Source organism: Diadema antillarum, unplaced genomic scaffold (genome assembly GCF_040938485.1).
Source record: "Diadema antillarum isolate AM-2024a unplaced genomic scaffold, OU_Dant_1.0 seq00001469_RagTag, whole genome shotgun sequence".
NCBI classification, from domain to species: Eukaryota; Metazoa; Echinodermata; class Echinoidea; order Diadematoida; family Diadematidae; genus Diadema; species Diadema antillarum.
In genome coordinates, this window is record NW_027272208.1 from 379166 (window position 1) to 401968 (window position 22803).

At 37.7% G+C, this 22803-nt stretch overlaps 1 protein-coding gene across 3 annotated transcripts in view; it reads left to right on the plus strand.

The window, feature by feature from the left end:
- Nucleotides 1-22803, plus strand: part of LOC139709751 (uncharacterized) — a 202853-nt gene that overhangs the window by 26022 nt on the left and 154028 nt on the right. For 2 of the 3 annotated variants that reach the window (XM_071621708.1, XM_071621709.1), the window contains exon 2: nucleotides 17266-17320. The exons of the other annotated variant lie outside the window; for it this stretch is intronic. The gene's annotated coding sequence lies outside the window, so the exon portion shown is untranslated. The remainder of the gene's footprint in view (nucleotides 1-17265; nucleotides 17321-22803) is intronic. 3 annotated transcript variants of the gene reach the window in all.

The window sequence follows — 22803 nt, forward strand, 5'->3', positions numbered from 1 at the left end:
CTGATTTCGATTCCGTTTGCTTTATGTGATAGCACTAGGTGAGGGCTTCAAAACTTCAACACAGAATTTTGACCTTTGTCTTCTTTGACCTTTGACCTTGATTTTTGACCTATATTGTACATTGGCTACAAAATGCTACTCCTTCGCCATTTCTAACCCAATTTCGATTCCATTTGCTTTATGTGATGGCACTAGGTGAGGGCTTCAAAACTTCTACACAGAATTTTGACCTTTGACTTCTTTGACCTTTGACCTTGATTTTTTACCTATATTGCACATTTTGTTACAAAATGCTACTTCCGGCGGGGACATATGTTACGCACCGCGTAATTTCTACTTTTCCTTGTTTATATGAGTTCTGGCACATACGTTACATTAGATGATTGAACTGTCATGCAAGTGCGCATATCATCTTACAATTTGTTCAAATGTGTTGAAATACTCATGGCTCCATCAATCATTTCTCAATGCATTTACAGTTGAACCTCTCGTATCCGGACAAGTCGGGACCGGGGCTCATCTGGATAAGGGATTTGGCCGGATATGGGAGACTCAATGCTTTGTACATGTACATATACATACACATGTACTGATGTAGCCCATTGTAGTACCACATGTAGTAATGTGTATACTGCAACCTTTTCATTGTTACACTCATTAACAGACCCCAAAATAGAGGTTCGTGTTTGCAAGAATAAAATCATTTTCTTTTATAAATTCTTGGGATGATTTACCTAAATAATTATTAAGAAATGTATCAAGTATATGTAATTCATTGTGTTTGTGTAGGAAATCTCAAGGAGTTGGGAATCCCCCTTTCCTGCCGTAATTATTTTTAAAAAATCACGGCGAGATTGCGTCCGTATAATAGAGAGATCCGGAGGGGAACCAGTCTCGTGTCCAATCTTAAAGTGAGGATGACGTAAAATAATGTGTGATACTGTTGGATGATTCAGCCATCTTTATATGCCCTCTCTATGCTACATACAGCTGAGAAGTTCTGATGAATGTTGCTAGGCAGATCAGAGGTGGTTGGCGTGGATGGGGGGGGGGGGGCGATTGGGCGGAGGAGGCAGGGGATGGGGGGGAGGGCGAGAACTGGAAGATGATTGATGTAGCATTGATGAGCAAGGGCAGAGGGCAGAGTAGTGACGTAAGGAAATTTTGACAGGGATTTAATGAGGCCAATATGTGACGCTTCCTATCTGTGCGAGGCTGTTGTCATGGCAGGGGGCTGGTATGATGTATTCCGGTTACTAGGTTACTGACATGTCCATGAGAGGCGGAGAATGCCCTCGCAGGAGAAATCTATGTCACACGTAGTGACATTACAAGGAACTGATCAGAAAAAAACAGTTCAGCAAAATTTACTGTTAAAATCAGAAGAAAATGGTGACCTTGAGAAAGCCAGTAAGTCAAAACATAACGCAATGATTATGTATTTTAAAATAACTATCATGTTTGCTTGGTTGAGATGTTATTTACACGATAATTTTCTGATTTGTGATTGAACTATCATTAACTTGACTCTGACTTTTCTTTTTTTTCCTTTTAAAATCCTGTCATTCAAAAGACACATCACAATAGTGCACAAAAACACAAATGCACGGGTCACCATTTCGGTAGATTTTGAGCATGGGCAGTTTGGTCCGCATATAAACACGATTGGCAATTAGTCAGATATTTCTGTCCGTCTGAACGGGCACAAAAAATCTTAGTATTCGGATCACAATTGACACCCTGCTATTTAGTCTGTGTGAATGAACATGACTGACGTCGGGGACTGTAATCTTTGCCATAGCAACTGCTTTATGGTACCCATTGAATGCCATGTTTGATGACTCCCAACATCGAAACCATCATAAAAATCTGCTACAATGTATGTGCCTGAAGTTGCTGCAGTATTTGCTCTATAAATCTGTTGTGTGTTTGGTCGTGAGAGCATTGTGTCATGATGTCAAACTTTGGTTTTCAAATGCAATTCAATTTCCATTAAGGTAATAAAATCATTCATGTGTAGTGTCTTATGACAAGGTCACAAAAGAATACTGGGATAGGTTGAAACTAGTTTTCATTAAACATTATTTCAAAATTGAAAACTCAGAAAAAGTATTTTGATGTTCCATAATATGCTGTTATCATCAGTATGTTGTTCATTTTCTTTATGTTTTTCCTCTGTGCATATACAGAAATACCCAGAAGTAGTTGTATTCAAACCTCCAATACTGAATATCTTGTGACATCTAGATACAATCAAAATGTCATCCCTACTGTTTTCAGTAGTTTTTACTACTTTAACAAAATTGAATTACTGTAAAAATGGATATTTTCGCACAAGTAATTTTTCACGTTTGGCCGGATGAGATGAGTTACGCATGTTTTTAATTCAGCAAAACCAAGACATCAATGACTGGAACATATGACAAACAAAAATATTTGCATGCTTTTATTTTCACGCTAGTTTCTGGTTGCGCGAAATGCACAGAAATTTCCTGTTTTACAGTAGTTTTTTCAGTGTTTGTCTGACAAGGACCAGAATAAAAACTGAACAAAAATTGTACTTTCATGAGTTTTTAATTTACACTTTAGTCCATTTCACTGGTATCAAAGCAAAGTATATAAAAGCAAAATAATGGAATCATCAGGAAGTTGAATAAAATGGCTCACCAGAGGGAGGAATTAAGTAATAATAGAGGCAGACTCCGAGGGAACGGTGAATAATCAATTATGAAAAAAAAAAATGCATTTGGTATCTGAGAAATACGACATGCTCTCAGATTGCCGTCAACTTCAAAGGATTACAGATTTATGAAGAAATATGACACTTCACCAGATGATTAAACAGAAAAATAACGCACCATATGTATGAAAAAGAGATGAGTAAAGCAGACAGTTGAAGTCTGAAATGCAAAGAAGGAAAGAAAGATAAGTTCCAAAACATATCCCCAAGCCTACAAATAATGTAACTCTGACATGACTGAGCACAGGGAGTCAAAGTTGTAACTCCATAATCATCAAACTAGACGAGCACGACAGCAAGACGCTAATCCAGACAAGTTTCTTTACTGCAACTGCTACAATCACCTACAATTTTCTGCTCCAACATCGGGAATGATCAATATTGGATTGAATATAATATATTCGTCTTCCATTATGTCATCGTTCTCCAAACCCTTCACAAGAGTTTTACCAGGTTCACGGGAAATGAATCGCGCTCTTTTGTGCACTGGGAACTATCTCAGTGAGGTTAACTGTCTTTGGTGTAGAGACGGTACATCCACTGCACTGCTGTTCAACTCCCGGATAGGTAAGCATTCACATTTTTTCAACAGGAATATTAATGTGCGGGCTTATTACAATACTTGAGAGATTGAAAATATATTTCCATTGTCTCAAATACTGCTTCATTGCGAATCTTTTTTTTTTCTAAAGAATATTTCATACTTGTGGAAAAAATAGCATACATGAAATTGTGTCAAAGCGTCAATGATTTTCTTTCTTATAGTACACATGTATATTAATGTAGTAAAAATGGTCTATTTTTATGAGATGTGACTATTTTTATGAGATGTGAACCTCCAGCATACTGAAAGAAACCAATTTGTGCACTTATTCAAATCAATATATATCATTTTCAGATTTGATTCCCCTCAAATACCATATGGTCTCTACTAAGAATATCAAAAGAATTACATCGTAATTGTTCAGGAGTGCTTCATTCAGCCCGTTTCCCATGTGTAAATTGCGTGCTGCTTGACTGTACTTTTTAAGTAATGAACATTCTCGTATCAGGGCAATTACCTCCCCCCCTCTCCCAGTTCCATCAATAGGATAGAGTATGGGATCATACATGTATGTATGGTTGGTACAGCCCCAGCTCCATGTGTTGGTGAAAATGGAAATGGTTGCATCACCAGATGTTGATCACATCGAGCAGATTGCGATACATCGCACATGCTTCTTCCACACTGTGATGGGATATAATACAGCACGCTACTGTACTTTTTCATGTGGGCTCAACCACAACCACACTATGCCGTATGATCATGGTGCTGTTGGAAACGCAAATCATCTCCAGTCTTATTTTATGCATTCTATTCTTTTCCTTGTGTAGACTGTGTTGGGATATACAATCTCAGTAAAACGGGAAAATTGCTTTCATATCATACATCAACAGAAAGCAAGATTATAGCTTGTTCCTCTACCACCTTTCAAATACTGTATACGCCAATATTTTTGCATACAGATATTTTTGCGAACCACGGTATCAGTGGCATTTTCGCATGTTGTTAAATTCGCGATTGATACTAGTAGTAGTCGGGTCTACTGCCAAGCCCGAGAGACACGTTCAAACACTTGCCAATGTACATTGTACTTGTAACGTTTTTCCATTTGCATGTGAATTGTGACTACCCAAACATGACAATAGAAAAGACACAGTAGAAGATTTATAAAATGAAACAATAATTACGGGAACTTACAGTGAGACAATCACATACGGCATTCACAAGTACCTACCAAATGTTGCAACAAATAGATGCAGACTACAAAGTTTCAGAGCTGCACTAGCGCTAGCGAAAGTTTTACATGGATCCCTTACTAGGCCTCACGCACCCAACCATGCCGAGCCGGTGTTCGTTCGCGTAGGGTAACATAACACGGAGATTGCACATTTTAATGCATGTTTATCATCGTACTGCACTTAAAAGAATCGGTCGCACCCGGACGCACCGTAGCGTACTAGTATGTGCCAGCAGTTGCAGTACTCAGTACTAGTATCTGTACGTACATTGTACTAGCCGGTTTGACAGCCGCGCGCGATGGTGGTCCGGCCAGAGCTTGTCATCAATTTGTACATAAGGTTTGACGGGGTAATATTTTTGTGTGTCTTTAATTTCGCGATCAGCCCAAAGCTCGCGAAATTCGTGAAAATAAAACCCTCGCAAAAATAACGGCATATACAGTATTCGACCATTAGTCTAACCAGAGAAGCAGCACCCCCCCCCCATGAAGCTCCCTTTGATATCTCACAGTCCCCAGGGAATCTTTAAGCAGTGTAGTAAGCTCGATTTTTAAGGGTTATTATGATAGGTAAAAACAAATTGAGACAAACATTATGTGCCCAATAGTGAAAAAAAAAATCAGTTCATAGCCTTGAAGCTAGCCTAGGTGTGTACATGAACTATGTGATGCTGTTGATTTTTTACTCTCTTGCATAATGACAGGGAACAAAGGACTATCACACATATCTGTATGTGTGTGTGTACTCATTTGTACATTTTATTGGCATTGCTAGTCTCTAGGGGCATGATTCAGTTGATGAATTTGCCAGTGCGGAGAATACAGACTGTACACCGTTGTCATGCATGTAAAAATACAGATCTGCTTTCGATGTGGCGTGCATGCGAGCATGGTGATCACGCTCTAGTGAGTGATTCCTTCACTGCTGGTAAGAACACTTCTAGAAAATGAAGGGTCTGTGTAGGTTTTGTTATACATTCATAGCTTTTAGAGTGAAAGATGGGGATAAATGATGGCTTGGATCTATAAGGACAAGTCTTTCAGGTCTTTTGTTTGTTACCAAATAAGAGTGTTCAAAAGAAAAACCCACTTCAGAATTTTATCAATTTCATAAGAAAGAGAAAAAATTCGCTGCAGAACAGTGCAAAAAGTGATCCAAATTGGATAAGAAATAAGGAAGTCATGACATTCTGAAATTTCAAACATTTTTGGAAAACACTTCTTGACCAGTTATGAATATTCAAATCAGCAAGTTGATAATGTCATGCTCTCACAATTTCTTAAATTCTTTTTATATACAGAAGTTACAAAAATCTCATATTTCAGCTGTATAGATACCAAACTTGCCTGAAAACTACCCAAAATAAGATGGAACAAATGTTAGCTCTGATATATTATGGTATGGGAATATGCTTTTATGTGTATTAGCTAAAGCTAAAATGTTATGAATTTCATGTATAATATACATGAAAAATTGTGAGGGCATGACATCATCAACTCCCTCATTTGAATATTCATGAGGACTTGTCAAGAAATGTTTTCCAAAAAATGAAAGAGGTGAAATTTCAAATTGTTGTAGCTTCCTTATCTCTGATTTTTTTCATTTTTTGGAAAGTTCTGTAGGAATTTTTTTTCTTCTAAAATGTATCTATTTTTGTGGTGGTTTTGAAAACTCTGTGAGACTTTATCTTTACCAGAGTAGCAATGGATGATATTCATGCACATAAAGATTATGAGTAACATGCAGCCATGGCAAAGAATTTCTCCTACTCTGTGAGGAGGTCCTTCATTTTGAATGATGGTAGAGATGAATTTGGTTGGTTGGTTGGTTCATGAGAAACCTCGGACACACAGATGACAAAGGGTAGCAGTAATGATTGCTTCTTTTTTCTTTTGACCCATTCACGATCCACCCATTGCCCTGTTGAGCCCAAACTGTACAATAACGGCACATTGTATGATGACAGCTGCCATGCACATATCTTTGTTGGGTTCCAGTCGTGTAATGCTGGTGATTATGCGCCATCTGATTGCAATGATATCATTGAGAGAAGCAGTTCTATGACTGTTATATGGCACTATTTAAATAATTAAATATATTGACACTTCCACACCAGGCTTGCTCTACACACAGACATACACACATTGGACCGCACAAAGAATGATAGGGTTTGCGTGGTAATGGCTAATTTCTGGAATGCAATGTTTTTACAACTTGGAATTGTGTGATTTTTCTGTAATAAACAAGTTTTTGAATTTACACTGATTCTACAGAGCTTTTTTTAAATTTTAATGTATGAAACAGTCTTCCATCTAAAGGTACATTCTCCCATTAAGGAACAAAATATTTGCTTTTATTTATGAGATGAGCAAGTCTCATTTGGTGTAGAAGGAATGTCATGAATACACCCCCCCCCCCCAAAAAAAAAAAGAAGAAGAAAGAATGAAAGAAATATTTGAAATTACAATAAGTTTTCGTGCCCAAGGGCCAAGAAATGTGTCATTTGAAGAATTTGCCAGTAGTGGTAATAGATCTGAATGAAATAGCTAATGATAAAGAACTGAAAAGGGCTTGTCGTAGCTCGCAGTTCCCAGGGTATCAATGAGAGTCGTTAACTTTTTTGAAATCCAGACCGCTCTTTGGAACATCTCGCGTCCTGTGAGCAGCATCATGCCTAGGACATGTGACTGCATACATGAGATGGTTTGCTGACACTGTTTCTACACCCCCTTCCACCCCCCCCCCAACACACACACATACATACAGATATCAAATACAAAGGTCACATGCTAAAGGTTGATTATAATGGCATACATGCATGTCAAAGCATAATGCTCAAGGCAGTGAGCCATTCTAAAAAAACCAATACCCCATACATGAGCGTGTTGGTTGCATCCATGAGTTTTGAAGTGTGTGTGGCCAGCTGGTGCTAGCTGGGTGATGCCATCGTTTCACACCTGCAGTGGCAAAGAAAGCAGCGGACCTCCAGAGGGCCCCCTACTCTCTCCGCAGGCATGCTTTCTTGAATTGTATGGATGAACTCTGGAAGTGAACAAAAATAGAATATGTATCGTTGTGGTTCCCCCAGAGATCAGCATGGCCACATATCTTACATTTTGACAAGTATGTGTGTGACAGGTTGGATTGAAAGGGTACATAATTTAAAGGCACAAAGAGGATAGATTGAATTGATCATATCATAAATCATTATATCATATCATATAATCTTGTTTATTCAAATTTTATGACCTCATTACACATGAACATATCAATTATGTGTTTTAAATGTCTCTGTGTCTACTGCCAGGGACCTGGGAATGAAAAACCATTTTGTAAGGTGACTGCTCACCATCTGTGACACACACAGATGCTTTACTGCTGCCACTGCAAGCTGATTAAAATCCAAGCACCCAAATGGTAATGATGTGCCCTGTTTGTTTTTGATGGAGCGGACAGCCCAAATTGGAACATGCCGGCGACATCAATGTGTTATATACTCAACTGAGCATGCTCTTGCATTCCACGTATGGGAGGGAATCTGCCCTGCAAACAGAATGCATGCTCATGCATTATCCAACTGCACAAGAATAGTGTGTTAATTCCTGACGCTCTTAGTTACAATAAGTACAATAAGCTAATATTTCAATCTATTGATATTTTCTACACAGTTTCAGAAGTAAGGAGAAAAAAAAAAATCATGCATCAGTATTCTTTTTGAAGCCTGCGTGCTATGACTGAAGTCATTCCGCAGCAATGCATACTGGGTAGTATTGAAGGGACATTTTTTTTTTTTCATTTACCCTATGACCCTGACTTCAATGTCTTGTCATTGTCATGGTCATGCATATGTAGTTCGAATCTGTTTTTGTATGAGGATGCATGAAGCCTTTGTCTGCCCCCAAAACCCAAAGACATTTGGGAAATGAGGGTCGCCAGTGAGGGATGATGATGATGATGATGATGATGATGATGATGATGATGAGGGGGGAGAGATGATGGTAATGATTTATGAGATGACAGGATATGGTGCTGGTGGTTTCCATGGTGGCGGTTTCCGTGGTGAAGAGCTGACATGGCCAAGGAAAGGATGGGCTGAGCCTGCCACCTCTTTTGGAGGGGAAAAAAAAAATCCCACAAGAAATTTGGCACAAAGGAATTTGTGCATAAGGGAAACGTAAATGGAGATTGGAAAACCAAGAGAAATGGTAATTTCAGCAAATCATCAAATGGTAGGGTCCACATGCACAAAATTAAGCCATGAATGTTTTACGGGATTTGCCAGTTGTCTTCTCATTTTTCAGTGCATAATGAGAAGAAGGAAAAAAATTAGTGTATCAGGAGTTGAAATCACCTGCTTTCAGAATGGCTCAGGCATGTAAAAAGTTTTCCTGCTTTGAAGATAAATATCCTAGCTATAAAAACTTTGTTTGCCAGTAGGGCAGTAAGAAACTGTGAAACACATTGTCCTAGGAGTGTATTGCAGTAATATTTCAGCTGAAGAAAATATGACTCTGTGTACAACTCTTCACTAGTTATCATGAAATTGTCACGTTGGGATCATTAAAAAAAAAAAGATGTGTGCATTTAATATTTGCTTGGTGTTTATTAGATGATGACGGAACAAATATTGCTGAAAGAATTGGTGATATTCAATCCCTGTGCATGGATAGATATGTCAATAATTGTCACAAGAATAGCACTTATCAGTATTTAAGAAAAAAGGAAATTAAAAATTTATTGCACGACTATGAAAACGAATGCTCTCAATTTTCAGAGATAGCTCTTACAAGATGCCTAAAAAAAAAAAATGATGCTTGCCATGTGATGTGAATACCAGGTGACATTTGAGCAGTCATAACTTTTTATTCATGGAAACATTTACTCATGGGAGATGTTCCAAGTTTGTTTATTGATGGTAATTTAAAGCGTTCGTGTGGAATGAATCTGATGAAATTCTTAGTAATGTCAGACATGGCCTTTTGAAAGTTGTGAATCATCAAACATATAAGCCCTCTTGAGATCACTGAAGGGGATGTTTATTTCATTAGAGACTAGCATGACTTTCATTAAAAGTCTTGTTTGAGTTATTTTTTTTTTGCCTCTTTTATCAGGATATTTCGAAACATTGGCAGTTTGACATTTTCCAGAGATATTGTCTCTCGGATTCTGCACAAGGATGCCCCAAAAGATGTGTGCTCTCACACATGATTCAGAATGAAACACTTGAGGAGCTCATAGAGGAAAAAAAATTGAGAAGAGCTATTGATTATGTGTGTGTGATGATGACACAGCATTTGCTCCCCTGACAATTGCTCCGGTCTTATTTTTTCAAAGACTTGATGTTGGGGTTAGGGTTGTGATAGGGTTTTAGGTTTAGTTTTATATTAGGGTTAGGATTATGTTTGAGGATAGAATTCATGTTTGGCTCAGTGAGCAGATATTCAATGGGTGCAATTGTCGCAGGAGCAAGTGTCATGGCACCCACCGTATGTGACACTGTGATGTATGAGTTGACCATGCTGAAATTAAAACAAAATGCTTTCATTTGATATTTAAAAAAAAATATTCTTGGGTGTCTTTCAGTTCTGTCACAACCTTTCTGCAGAGCTGCTCTTCCATTTGGATAAGCCTCTTTCATGAGAAGGGTGCTAAGTTTACATGTAGTGTTTATTTCGTAAATGATAGGTAATAGCTGAAAATGACAACATTTAACATTCCCATGATCCACTAAGTGTTTCTTCTGTCTTGATGACCGAGAATGTCTTGGGAGGAAAATAAGCAAGGCAAAAATTGGAAGATGGAGATCAAGTACCAAATTGCTTTCATTCAGGAAGCAGGTGCATGCGAAATATGCAACATGTTGTAGTCTTCCCAAAAGTATCATCCACCCAGGGAGGAAATTAAGGGATACTTCAATGGAGGGCAATCTGTAAATTCAGGTATTGAAGAAAAAGATAAAACTGAAACAAAGCCACCACATTCATGACTTCCACGAGACAGCTGCATCATGGCAATCGCTCGCATGTTATACCAGTTTGCACTCACTTGGGAGTCTTCACACTTTGCCGTTAGAGCTGATGATCTGCCCACCCCCCCCCCCCAAAAAAAAAAAAAAACCCTCCTGCCACGATTTGATTGGCCCGCCAGGGTTCAGAAGACCTCTTGAAAGTGATGGCAATATCGCTGAACAAGAAGCGAGAGTAATGGCAGGCTTCTTTCTGTTTCTCGAGGTGGAAAATCGGTTGCTAATGTGGTGTCCAGAAGGAGCTGTCATCCCTCAGTGTGTGTGTGTTTTTGTGTGTGTGTGTATGTGTGTGTGTGTGCAAAAGAGATGAATATGAATGAGATTTCCAGCAAGATGTAGATGTTACAAAAATCATGAATGTTCTCTGCGTACTCTGGCTTGGATGTGACAATCGCTTAGTCTGCATTTGTACAATGAGGTTAACACTGTCCCTTGTGCTTGTATTTTATGTGACCATGAAAACCCTGTTAAAGCTACAAACAGCATTATGCTCAGAAATTGTGATTTGGTTTATTGTTCGTGGCTACTTGGGGAGTAATCAAACATGTCTTCTTGGAATCACTGCCTGTATTGAAAACAATTATTTGTTTGAGAAACAATTCCTTTTGAATATCTCAAAGAAGTAATTGACGGATTGGTTGATGTCTTGAAGGAGTTTGGTAGCATCTTCATGCATATATGTATAAGCAGTACATCCGAGGACAATTGCTTTACCAAGTCCATATTGAAAACTATCCATGGAAATTGGATGTGAAAGGTGAGTAGCACAACCAGGAGCCCCCCCCCGAGATAGAAAATGCATACCTCTACAGATGCACAGTTACCCTGTGGCTGGCACAGCGTCGTCGTTGCGGTAGCGCCATGGCGATTTGATATGCAGGCGAAGTGTTTCGCATGCAAGATATGTGATGGGATTGACATTTTTAGCCCCACATTCAGGAGAAATTGCTTCATCTATCCCCCCGAGAGAAAGCCACAGGCCCCGCACGGACGCCAGCCAGCATCACTCTGGGTTGTTTAGGATGCGGAGATGGAAGCTAGGGCTGGCTGCAAGATTTGACAGTTAGCTTTCCTTGGAATGATGTGTACCCAGAATGGGATTATACCATATCAAGGATCTACTGTAACTCTCTGCATCTGCCCTAGTGGCACCAGCCTTACAGTTACAAATCATGCCTTGCATAGTGAGAATGCCTGTTGGAAAAATCTTGGTATAAGCATAAAACATTTGCTAAATGCCACTTTCCCAGTATTTACCTGTTTATAGAAAAAGATAATAATGCCTTTAAAGTTGTTCTGTACAATGTGTGCAAAGGTAAAACTGCTGCTCCACATTGAAGTTGTGTAAGAATTTTAATAAAAATCTGACAGACATGAAACTGTGAAGTTAAGGGGCTCTTCCACATTAACTGTTTCATTTTTTTTTAATCTGCTGCAAATCTATGTGTGTATTAGACGAGATAATGAGTTAATCACCTCGCAACCCCCTTGTATGGTGTATATTATTCAAAACTCCTTGAAAAGTCATTTACCAATCCACTGTAATTGGATGTGCAGTGTACTCGCCAGCGTACAATACTTGTACTTCGCTATGCCATTTCACAATTTAAAGGACAAGTTCACCTTCATAAACATAAGGATTGAGAAAATGCAACAATATTAGTAGAACACATCAGTGAAAGTTTGAGGAAAATTGGACAATCGATGCAGAAGTTATGAATTTTTTAAATTTTTGTGTTGGAACCGCTGGATGAGGAGACTACTACAGCTTGTGAGTCATATGCGTACAACAGTATAAAGAAAATGTAAAAGAAAATTCAACATATTTTCACTTTTTTCGTATAATAAAAGAGCACTTGACTTGCCTCTTTCTAAAGGCAGGGGGAATAATTTTACCCATAACATTTGTCGGTAACAAGTCAGGGGAATGTGTACTTTTTTCAAAAGATGGAATTTTGTGAAATTCTCATTATGTTTTCCTTATATTGTTGTACGCATGTGACATCTAAGTTATTCATACACTGCAGTAGTCTTCTCATCCAGCGGGTACTGCACAAAAACTTCAAAAATTCATAACTTTTGAACGGATTGTCTGATTTTCCTCAAACTTTCAATGATGTGTTCTACTAATATTGCTACATTCTCTCAATCCTTATGTTTATGAAGGTGAACTTGTCCTTTAAAGGAAGCGCGGTAAAGATTTATGTGCAGGTCGATGCGAGACTTCCGCTGTTGATGACGCAGTAACGCGCAGGCAATCCGATGAACCTGTATCGAGTACTAGCTTTTCTATTGATAGACTGCAATTTGATCTATCTTTCTTGCCTATGTGCCAGGCAAGCTCCCTCATGATTTGGTGGAGTGAATGAGCTGAGGAATGAACCTGTGGATTAAGTTCAAGGTTGTCTTCAAAATCCTTTTGAAAGGAAACTCGCATGAGCAGACCAGAAAATGCGTTTTTTGTTTTTGGAAAAATGATTCTTTCCATTTGCTGAGAGCAAGTGTAATTTGTGTAAACCGAGAATGCCTTAAAATGATGCTGTTTAAAGTGATCATAAAGTAAGCGTACTGAGTGGGAGTTGGGGGATCGCCCTAGTCAGAAGTTTAAATGGTGCAAATGCCATGAAACAGAACCAAAACAAGGTTCAAATTGGTATGACAGAAATGCCAACTGTTATTTATTTGTTTGTTTTTTTGTGGTATTTTGTATGTGTGTTTTTTTTTGTCACAAGACAGTGTAGGTTTCATGCAAAATACTGTTTTTTCCAAAGTGTATTATTTCACATAATATTGCAGGAAAGGTAAAAATGCTGTTTTCCCGCCTAAAACATGCCTTTTCAGTCCTAAGAATACTGCATTGCTATTTACAAGGTTGGCGTCCCTGGTGTGATATAAAATATATCAAGAAAGGTATGACCTTTATAGTTTTGATTTGGGCTAGTCACTTTGCATGTCTCCGTTGGGGCATATGACCCTGATGCCACCAATGCACAACTTTCCAAGTCTCATACTTTACTGACAGTCACATTGATGTATTTTGTCTTTTCCTGAGAGATGTGTTTATTCCAACCTTGTTGATGTTTTATGGAGAATCTACAATGTCGGCCATTTCTCAAAACAAAGACAGTTTGAAAAAAAATAAAATTGTGATTTTACTGTACCTCTGTGTTTCCCAACTAGCAAGGATACAAATTTTTCATGTGAACAACATCCTTCCTCCGACTGGAACGTGATAATGATTCCAAAAAGGAAATGGTGTCATGTATATGCATTTATCTCTGTCACAATTCAACATTCCCTCCCCAAGGACAGATTTCAAGTCGTAAACAAGAAAATGTGGGTTTTCGTTTCTCTGAAGCCTTCAGCTTGATCGTCATCGGCTCCTTGGGAAGCCACATCCCGATTCAATGACCTTTCGGAAAGCTAAGCCGGCATCCTGTACGCTTCCTCATCTATGACATTGTGCGGACGAGAGAACGATAGAATAGCAACAACAACATAATCACAGTGCTATTTGAGCATTCTGCAGTACCCTGGGCAGTTTGATTTTTCTCTTCCTTGCCATAGATATGGGACGTGATTATGAAAGGAAATGGTGTGAGTGGATGTTCAGTGTATCGTTTTCCGAGAAGTGAGGTCTGAATTTGCTTGCAATTTGAGAAATATAGACGTGAGAAGGCATTGATTTGTTGTTGTTGTTGTTTTGAGGAGGATTTGTAAGTAGATTGATTGTATTTTTTTTTTTTGGCCACTTTTCTTCATCTCTTTCTGCTTGGTGCAACTCCTATGAGTATTATCGTAGCCCGAAGTATTCTCGTGTTAATATGCTCCATGGTATAACTAATGTCCAACAACAAGAACAAATCTAAAATTGTAGGAAGCCCTTTATTTTACCCACATTCCGATTTCTGAAAAGAAAATGTGTTGGTTTGACATTGTGTGTATGATAGCAGCATCTACTCTTCAATGCCATGTGTGTGATAACTTCAAGCTTTGAAAGTGTTCTCTCTAATTAATTTCAAGCAGAATTTTTTTTTTTTCTTTTCTGAGAAACCAGTGGCAAACTAATACCCACCACCTATATATATACTCAATGCATTTCAATACTTCAAGGCCAGTTGGCAAAAACGGTTGCTATGTTGAAGTTGCCTGCAGGCAGGCTTTCCGGTTGTCAAAAACAACCTTTGTTATAACCTTTGTTATAGATATATGCGTGAAATTTGAACATGTCAGTACCCCCACCCCACCCCCGTTGACATCATGAGGAGTACATGTAATCAATCCTGTTCTTTTTAAGAATTGTTCCCAAATCACTATGTAATCCATAGTATTTCTTGATTTTCCATCGTGTGGAACAAAAAGTGGCATTTATGAATTCCTTATTGCTGATATATAATACAACAAGCTCTAGAGCTGCTACTGATGCTATAACAGAGAACCGTGAAGTTCACTGACCGTTGGCACCTTTGCTGAAATAAGTATAAAACAAACATTGTAGTGAACGCATATATTTTCACATTTTTCGTTTGCACTGGAAAAACCACGTTCACAAAGATGTGCACTTCCTACACTGCTCATTATGTCCATACACTCTGTTCAACTGCCAAAATATATTACACTCAGATGGGAAAAATCTTGGCTTGTTTGTACAATAATTTTCACTGTGATACCACTAATGCTATTTCTGTGTTAGTTGTATTGGTGCTGCAGTGTGTATCAATGCAACAAAAGCTGACTATGCTAATGATAATCACGTTAATTTGGGGACAGTGTAGAGCTCTGTGTCTCTAGTGACGAAAATTCCCAACATGTTGCGCACTGCTCTTTTACTGCAGCGGCCGACGTGTGAAGCAATTCAGTATTCATACATTGTGGCATCCAGTGTCATTATTGATATTACCTATTACCCTGATCCACTCTCATTGGAAGCAAGGTGGACAGATACCAATTACCTTGATGCAAGTTTGAGAGAGCTTTTGATGCAGGACAGCATACTGAGCAGTTTTTTTCCCGTACAGTAATGTCACGGTGCACTGTGCACACACATAAATTTGTTACTGGTATTCCTGTGGATGTCTTTCTGAAGATAGTTTGCCTCTTCTGGTTTCTTTTTTTCCAGAGGAAAAGACATCCTGTCCTGTCGTCGCATGGCGAATGAGATTCTTTCTGAAACATGTCGCTGTCTCTATTAGTAGACTTGCATTGACCCCTAACTTTGATTTTTTTCCCCGTGTTGTCTTTCATCACATCCCGGATTCATTGGTTCAAATTTGGGATTAAGGGTGTAGGATAAAGGTTACAGGTTGTGGCTAAGGTTAGGTTTGGGGATTTAGAGTTGGATGCAAGTTATGTTGAAGACTGGTAAAAAGTAGATTTTGGGGGACATGAAGCATTTGACAGCATATTAAACTGAAGTTAAATATCAAACCTTTTTGTATAAAGGTAGATGATAATATAACATTACCTTTTAATATCAGTATAGTACTTTAGACTTTTTGAAGCTGAGTTTATAACTGGGCATCAGATGTTGTCTCATCTAATTAGCTGGCTCGGAATCAATTAGATCTGAAAGTTGAGCAAATTGTTTATCCTCTGAGTGACAAATGTGCTCGTTGAGGAAAGTAATGAGTGCAGTGACCTGATGTGAGCTGTGTTTTCTTTTATGTTTTAGATTCCCTTGATATCTTAGACAAAGTGACGTAGATGTGCCGAAAAACTCTGTGTCTTGTGTCATATTCTATTTTGTGAGTACGCTTTCGCATCGTGTCTTTTTTGCCTTTCTCTCAGCGCCCCAGGTCTTCAGCAGAAATGAATTGGATGTTTAATTTCATCTGTGAAATGTTTTCATTCATAATCATTTATCATTTTTCGTAAAGAAGGGGAAAAGAAAGAAGCAAACAGGAGAAAAAAAAAGAATTGCACCGGTAGCCTCGATTCATGACAGTCGGATATCATGTTGTGGTCTCCAGGGGATTGTAGAGAAGTGTAGTCTTTCTTCCACATCTCCATAGTCATAGTTACAGTTACAATTTTACTGTGTGCTTGGCGAGGGGGCCCCCAAGCAGGTCGTCAGTTGAAAATGCTGCCCGAAGATGGCCATTATGTGTGAATCATTTTGACATTCCGAAGGACGATGCCATGTGTGTTTAGCGGCCGTGCTAATGTGAAAAATATTTGTAACTGTGACATTTTCAGGGGCGAGTTAAAGGAGTCTTCAAAGTGTATTTGTTGAACAATCTCCCCGCAATAGCCTCAAGTGAGAATATGTACAAGTCTTGTTTGTAGCTCTCCTGTTCTAGCTGGAGGCTTTTTTACATGTCAAGATGAGACTCTGTCATGTATTGATGTGACAATTGTAATTCACCATATTTCTACATTAAAAAAAAAAATTGTTGTTGTCAGTTAATAGGATATTATACAACTACACATTGTTATATCGTAGCCAAGCTACATTACATATCTCCACTCTCACCTTGTCATTGGAGTAGTGAGTAGATCAGTAATTAATAGTATCTGACTCCTGGGGCTCAGTATGAATTTCAATGTTGCATTGAAAGAATAAGCTGCCTGTGTAGTCGGTGCAGAAGCACTGTAAAAGCTGTAAGAATGACAGCTGTGAAATTGGCTGGATAAATGGGATGGATGGAAGATTGAATGCAAATAATTTTGTTTCATTTGTGTCTATTCTTTCTCTTGTCTTTTATCTCTGTTCTAACAGGTTTTGCAAGCACTTGTGATTGATGGGAGTTTTACAGTGGAGAGCAAATTCAAGGGTATGTTCAGCCTGTGAGGTTTACTGTACCCTGCCAAAATCCCAGTGGCAGTGTGTAAAGTACTACCTAATTGTACAGGTGTTGTTCTTTTGTATTTCACTTTTGCATTGTATTTAATAGCAGGCATACAAGGGCAAATGCCTTTAATCATTCTCATCTTCCTTTGCTTTTGATTAGAATTTCTAAATGTGGCGTGCTTCCAGCTATTGATAAACAAACCAAAAAATAAATAAATGAGTAGAATATCTTTTGCTTAAAAACACCCTAAAATCTCTTTGGATTGCACAGATTGTGTACAATCATGCCATCTCTTTTTTCCCCCTCCCTTATGTGAAGTGTTAGATGCAATTTTTTTTCAAGATTTTTTTTATTCTCTATTGAACATTGTGATCAAAGTAATTTAGACTAGCTGATGAGCATCAAAGTACAGAGTTGACCACACATTATTGATTAAGAGATTAGCTTTTCAACATTATCATGAAAGTGATTCAAATCATATTTCACTGATAGGCCATTTTGTGTATCATTATCATGAATACTATGAGGTCCAGTTATATGGAATTCCACAAAGATCTGTGCCAAGGTCTCTATATATCAGGCTTCGCAATCTCTGCTCAACTAGCAGTAGCAAATATTAAACAGACTGAATTTTAATACCGTAGGATGGGTATGGATGCCTCTTATTAGCTGTGATTATTAATTTGATTCAAGTAGTATGAGTGGTTTAATGCATGAGACAATTTTTGATAGAATTGTATATTAGAGCTAAAAAGATGGAATGACTAGAATAAACAGCAGAGATAGAAAACAATGTTATTTTGAGAAGATTTATATTTCAAAAGAAAATTCATTTCATTTATATTGATATAAAAAAGGTTAAATCTAACTTTATGGAAATAGTGGAAGGTTCATTTTGATTTGACAAAAGTATAAAAAAAGTCTTGTTGAACTATTATTTTCATGCATACTCTCCCTGTCCAGGCAACCATACCATGTGTAGCTGAAATCAAATTAATTTGTTTAAACTGCCTTGATGTCACTGTTCCATATCCAAAATGGTATGTTGGGTATGACATGATTAAAGATGACAATTTACTTACGATTTAGAGTTGTGAATATGTTTTTTTTTTATCACCATTACAAAGAGATTTTAATAGGAAGCATGTCATTGGCTGGACTTTTTCCTTTTTATTAAAAGCAGTTTATATACTTATCTTCTTTACCTGCATGCACATAAACAGACATGGTCTTTGAGGTCCTGTTTACCTTTGGGAGCGTTGATTTAAAAATGTTCAAGATATCACTTTTGATGCATATATGTAGGTCTGTTGAATCACAAAACATCCTACCATATAAAATTTTGTGCAATAAAGCCTAGAATATAAGGAGATAGTACTATTTTTCTCATTAAACCATAACTGTAGACGGCTTAGTCTGGAAACATTTTTATTATAATATTGTTAATATTTTGTATGTTAAACAATACTCAATTATACTGTTTTAAATTTTCACATTGGTTGTTTCTATCCGTAACTCACATTTTAGAACTATTATGAAGCACTAATGCTGGGTTTTTGTTTCATTTGCAAATGGTAAATTATGCCTTTAAAGGGATAGTACAGTTTTGGTTGAGATGAGAATTAGGCTTTTAAAATTTTGCAAGATACCAAGAAAACACTTATGATATAGTACAGAGCCTACCGTTTTAAGAGGAATTCAAAGTTTATTTGATGAAAATCGGGTTTGGAATAACTGAAACATCCAAAAACAAAGTAAAACAAAGCGATCGTTACAAAGTGTGGGTCCCACACTTTACTAGAATCATTCTTTTTTGGATATCTCAGCCATTTCAAAACCAATTTTTATCAAATAAACATTGAATTCCTCATAAAATTGCATGCTCTTTCATATTTCATATGAGATTTCTCATTATCTCACCTAAAAATGTTAGAAACCTGAAATTACGTCTCAACCAGAACTGTACGATCCCTTTAAAGTTGCCATTTGGTTTTCCCACAGTTTTGAAGTGCCCTTTTTTTGTGTGTGGACACGTTCTTTCTATTATAGAAGAAATAGAAGGAAGAGCAGATTCCATCGAGACTCATAGTCATCTATTGACATTCAAAGCTTAGCTGAGCAATATTCACCACTCCCTAGCATCCATCATTCATGGTGCGTCAGTGTCCACTCTAGGTCAGCACTGAGAAATCTGTCTCCTGCTACACAGGATATTTGATGGATTTTGAGACTGCCTGGACTTTTTCTTGGGGGGGGGGGGGGGGAGGGGATAGGGAAAGGATAGGAAAGGACAAATTTGAAACAATCACAAAGAATTGTTGAAAGTTGTGATTGTCATAATATATGAACATAAACCCATTGAGGATGGTTTGATTTTTCTGCAACATGCATTTCCCATAGACACCTGCCCGAGTATACTCGGGACTCATCCTCGACGGGTTCATGCCAGATTTCATTCTCTTGACCAACTGAATGTTGCCATTTCAAGTAGAATAAAAATTATTGTAAATGAGATTTGCAGATATTTGGTAAACCGTGGTAAAACTTGAAGTTGCAATATTTTTACACTATTTTGAATTTATGATTATTTAAAAAATTCTCAGTTATTTTTAAACAAAAGGAATGTAATCTATGCCAGAAGCAACAAGTGATAAACCAAAAATAATGTTTTCTTATGTTCTAAGGTGGGCAACACTGTCTGAAAGAGATGGTATGGTTCGATAATATGTAGTTCTTTTACTTATCATGTAAGGCCTTTGACAGTGACAATAGGGATGAGGCACAAAAACAAATGCTACCACTCTAACCTTTTGATATCAATACAAGGGAGAATAGGGATGAGGCGCGAATATAAATGCTACCCAAACCTTTTGATATAAATACAAGTAATTTAATGCTTTTTGAGTGGAGTGATCAATCATTTGGGCGAGAATGGTAGTCTTTCGTCAAGGATGTAAGGGATCACATGCAAGCTGAGAGTGATCTGCTCCAATTCATATCACAAAGCAATTTGTCTGAAATATGCGGGCGTGATTTGCCTGAAATTTCAGGAGGACACTCATTGGGTGTTAAGAAGGTGGCATCATCATCTAACCTTTCTAACTTGTTTGCATCTGAAAGGTAAACTGCGAGGCGGTCTCCACCGCATCCGTGTGACAGAGCATTTGTCGCATTCGTCAGGAAATACGCCTTTTTATAACACTGAAAGTAGATCAGAGATGGTGTGTTATTTGTCATACAAGAGGGAAAAAAACCCTGATACAGTTATCTTCCCAGAGCACTGGGAAAATACGAAGATTAGAAAAATTGCCAGCATTTTTTCCGTTTTTCTTGTGACTTAGGATTGATTGGCGTGTAAATGAGAAAATGATGTTTGTGTCCTGAAGTAAAGTATCCACTAGGTTCCTGGCGTGGGGGTCAGGTGAAGACTTAGGGAAGAGTTCTATGAATACTTGATCTTTCTTGATGCTTGCAGCTGATGACAAAGAAGTAAACGCACTCAAGGTCAGTGTCTGCCTACAGCCAACCCACATGATGGCATTTAAGACAGCCTCTAGGAGGTGGGTTGGACAGAAATGCATTTTCGGATTACCGGACAGGGATGGTGATAATGCTATTAAGAACATACTGGTATAAAGGTGTGATTCTCATGGTCATTTTGAAGTGGGTTGAATCCCCCCTGTACCTCAGGGAAAGTATGAAGTTGAGCAGATAGTTTGAATTTGAGTTTCTTTTCCCTAATACTTTGAAAATTTGTATGATGTTTTAGTTTGTTTGTGGTGAGAGTACTTGTTGAATATTCTTTTAAAGTATTTTTTTCTTTTTTGGATGGTGCACTTAAATGAGCAAATTTCTACTTGGCATCCACATATGATATTTTTTTATGTAAAGAAGATATTAGATGGTGAAAAATAAAATCATATTTCTGTCATATTGAATTTTCATCAATGCCTAACTACTAAATCAAAACATAAAAACGTTATGGATTGGTAAATCATTCGTTCTGCAAATGTTTATCTATTTTTTTTTTTTTTTTTTTTTTTTTTTTTTTTAGGGGAGTGGGGAATGATTCTTTAGTACCTTGTGAAGTAAGAAAGAGGAGAAGGTATTATGATGAAAGCATTAGTGATGCACTTATTTTTTTTACATCTTCAAGTTCGAAAGCAGATCTATTAGAAGAACTTCATTGAGCTGAATAGATTTCCTGCCATCCTTTGGGCTGTCTTTATCAACTCACTTCTGGCGGGAAGTAAGGTTTCCAAAAAACTTTCAGCGAGTTTTGGGCAGTTGATGAATGCAAAGCTGTTTTGATTTTGGGGATAGAAACAACTTTCTGGAACATGGGGGAAAAAAGTGCGATGGGAAACATGTTTGAGCTAGAAACGTGTTTCTCTGAAGATGATAAACGTTTGAAATACATTTATAGCTCGGACCTGCCCACACCAACCACTGCCAACTGCACGTCTCCGCTCCTGGCGTCAAGCTGCGCAATGGAGCTGCACAATAACAATGCCTCCCTCTCTACTCATGATAGAGTTGATAAATGCAACGACTTGAGAAACGGTTTCTGAAAGGCGCTTGCAAACACATTTTGAGAGTGGGTATTGAAATGCATTTCAAACAAGAAAAACTTGATAGATGCAGCCTTAGATTAACAATGGTTCCCAGTCTTATCAAGAAATCACACAGGTGTGTGATGCTTTTTTTTTTTCTTCTCCAAGATGTAGATTATTCAGATTTGTATTCAAATTTCAGAACTGGATAATTTGCTAAAGGATCAGTGGTATCATATGTTTATGGTAGTGTTTTTTGGGGAGGGTGAAAGAAAGAAATACATGAACTTAAAAGTCTGCAAAAGTTTACCATTAGAGCACATTGCATATGACAGTACATCAATTTAAGAAAATATGTTTTATATGTCTTCGAGGTCTTTGCATGCAGAATATCATTGAGGAAAAAGATGACAAATTCTCTCAGCAATAAAATTTTGGATTCGGGAAACTGTATTAACATGGAATCTTTTCATTCGTTTTTTTTTTTCATTCGAAATTATATGATTTAGACTAATGAAACGGATTTCATTGATCAAGATGGAAATTATTTGCTTCCACAAAATGTGCAAAAAAAAAATAAATAGGATGTTATTTTTGTTTAAGAGAAAGAAGATTCTAATCTACACTTTATAAATTTTTCAAAGGCAATTTGTTACATTGTCAGTCGGTGTGTAGTATTACTGTCCCCAGTGGCTAGAAATTGAATAGGCACAAGTTGTAGTCGTATGGGTCACCAGAGTGTTTTCCCCATGCCAGAATTAGCCACTAGGAGGACTATTATCCTTTGATTACAGTCTAAGCTGAAAGAAGAAAGAGAAAGTTACTAATGGTGGGAATATTCATGTCAGGTATGTATATGTTTGCGTGCGTGTGTGTGTGTGTGTGTGTGTGTGTACACATGCATGTGCGTAT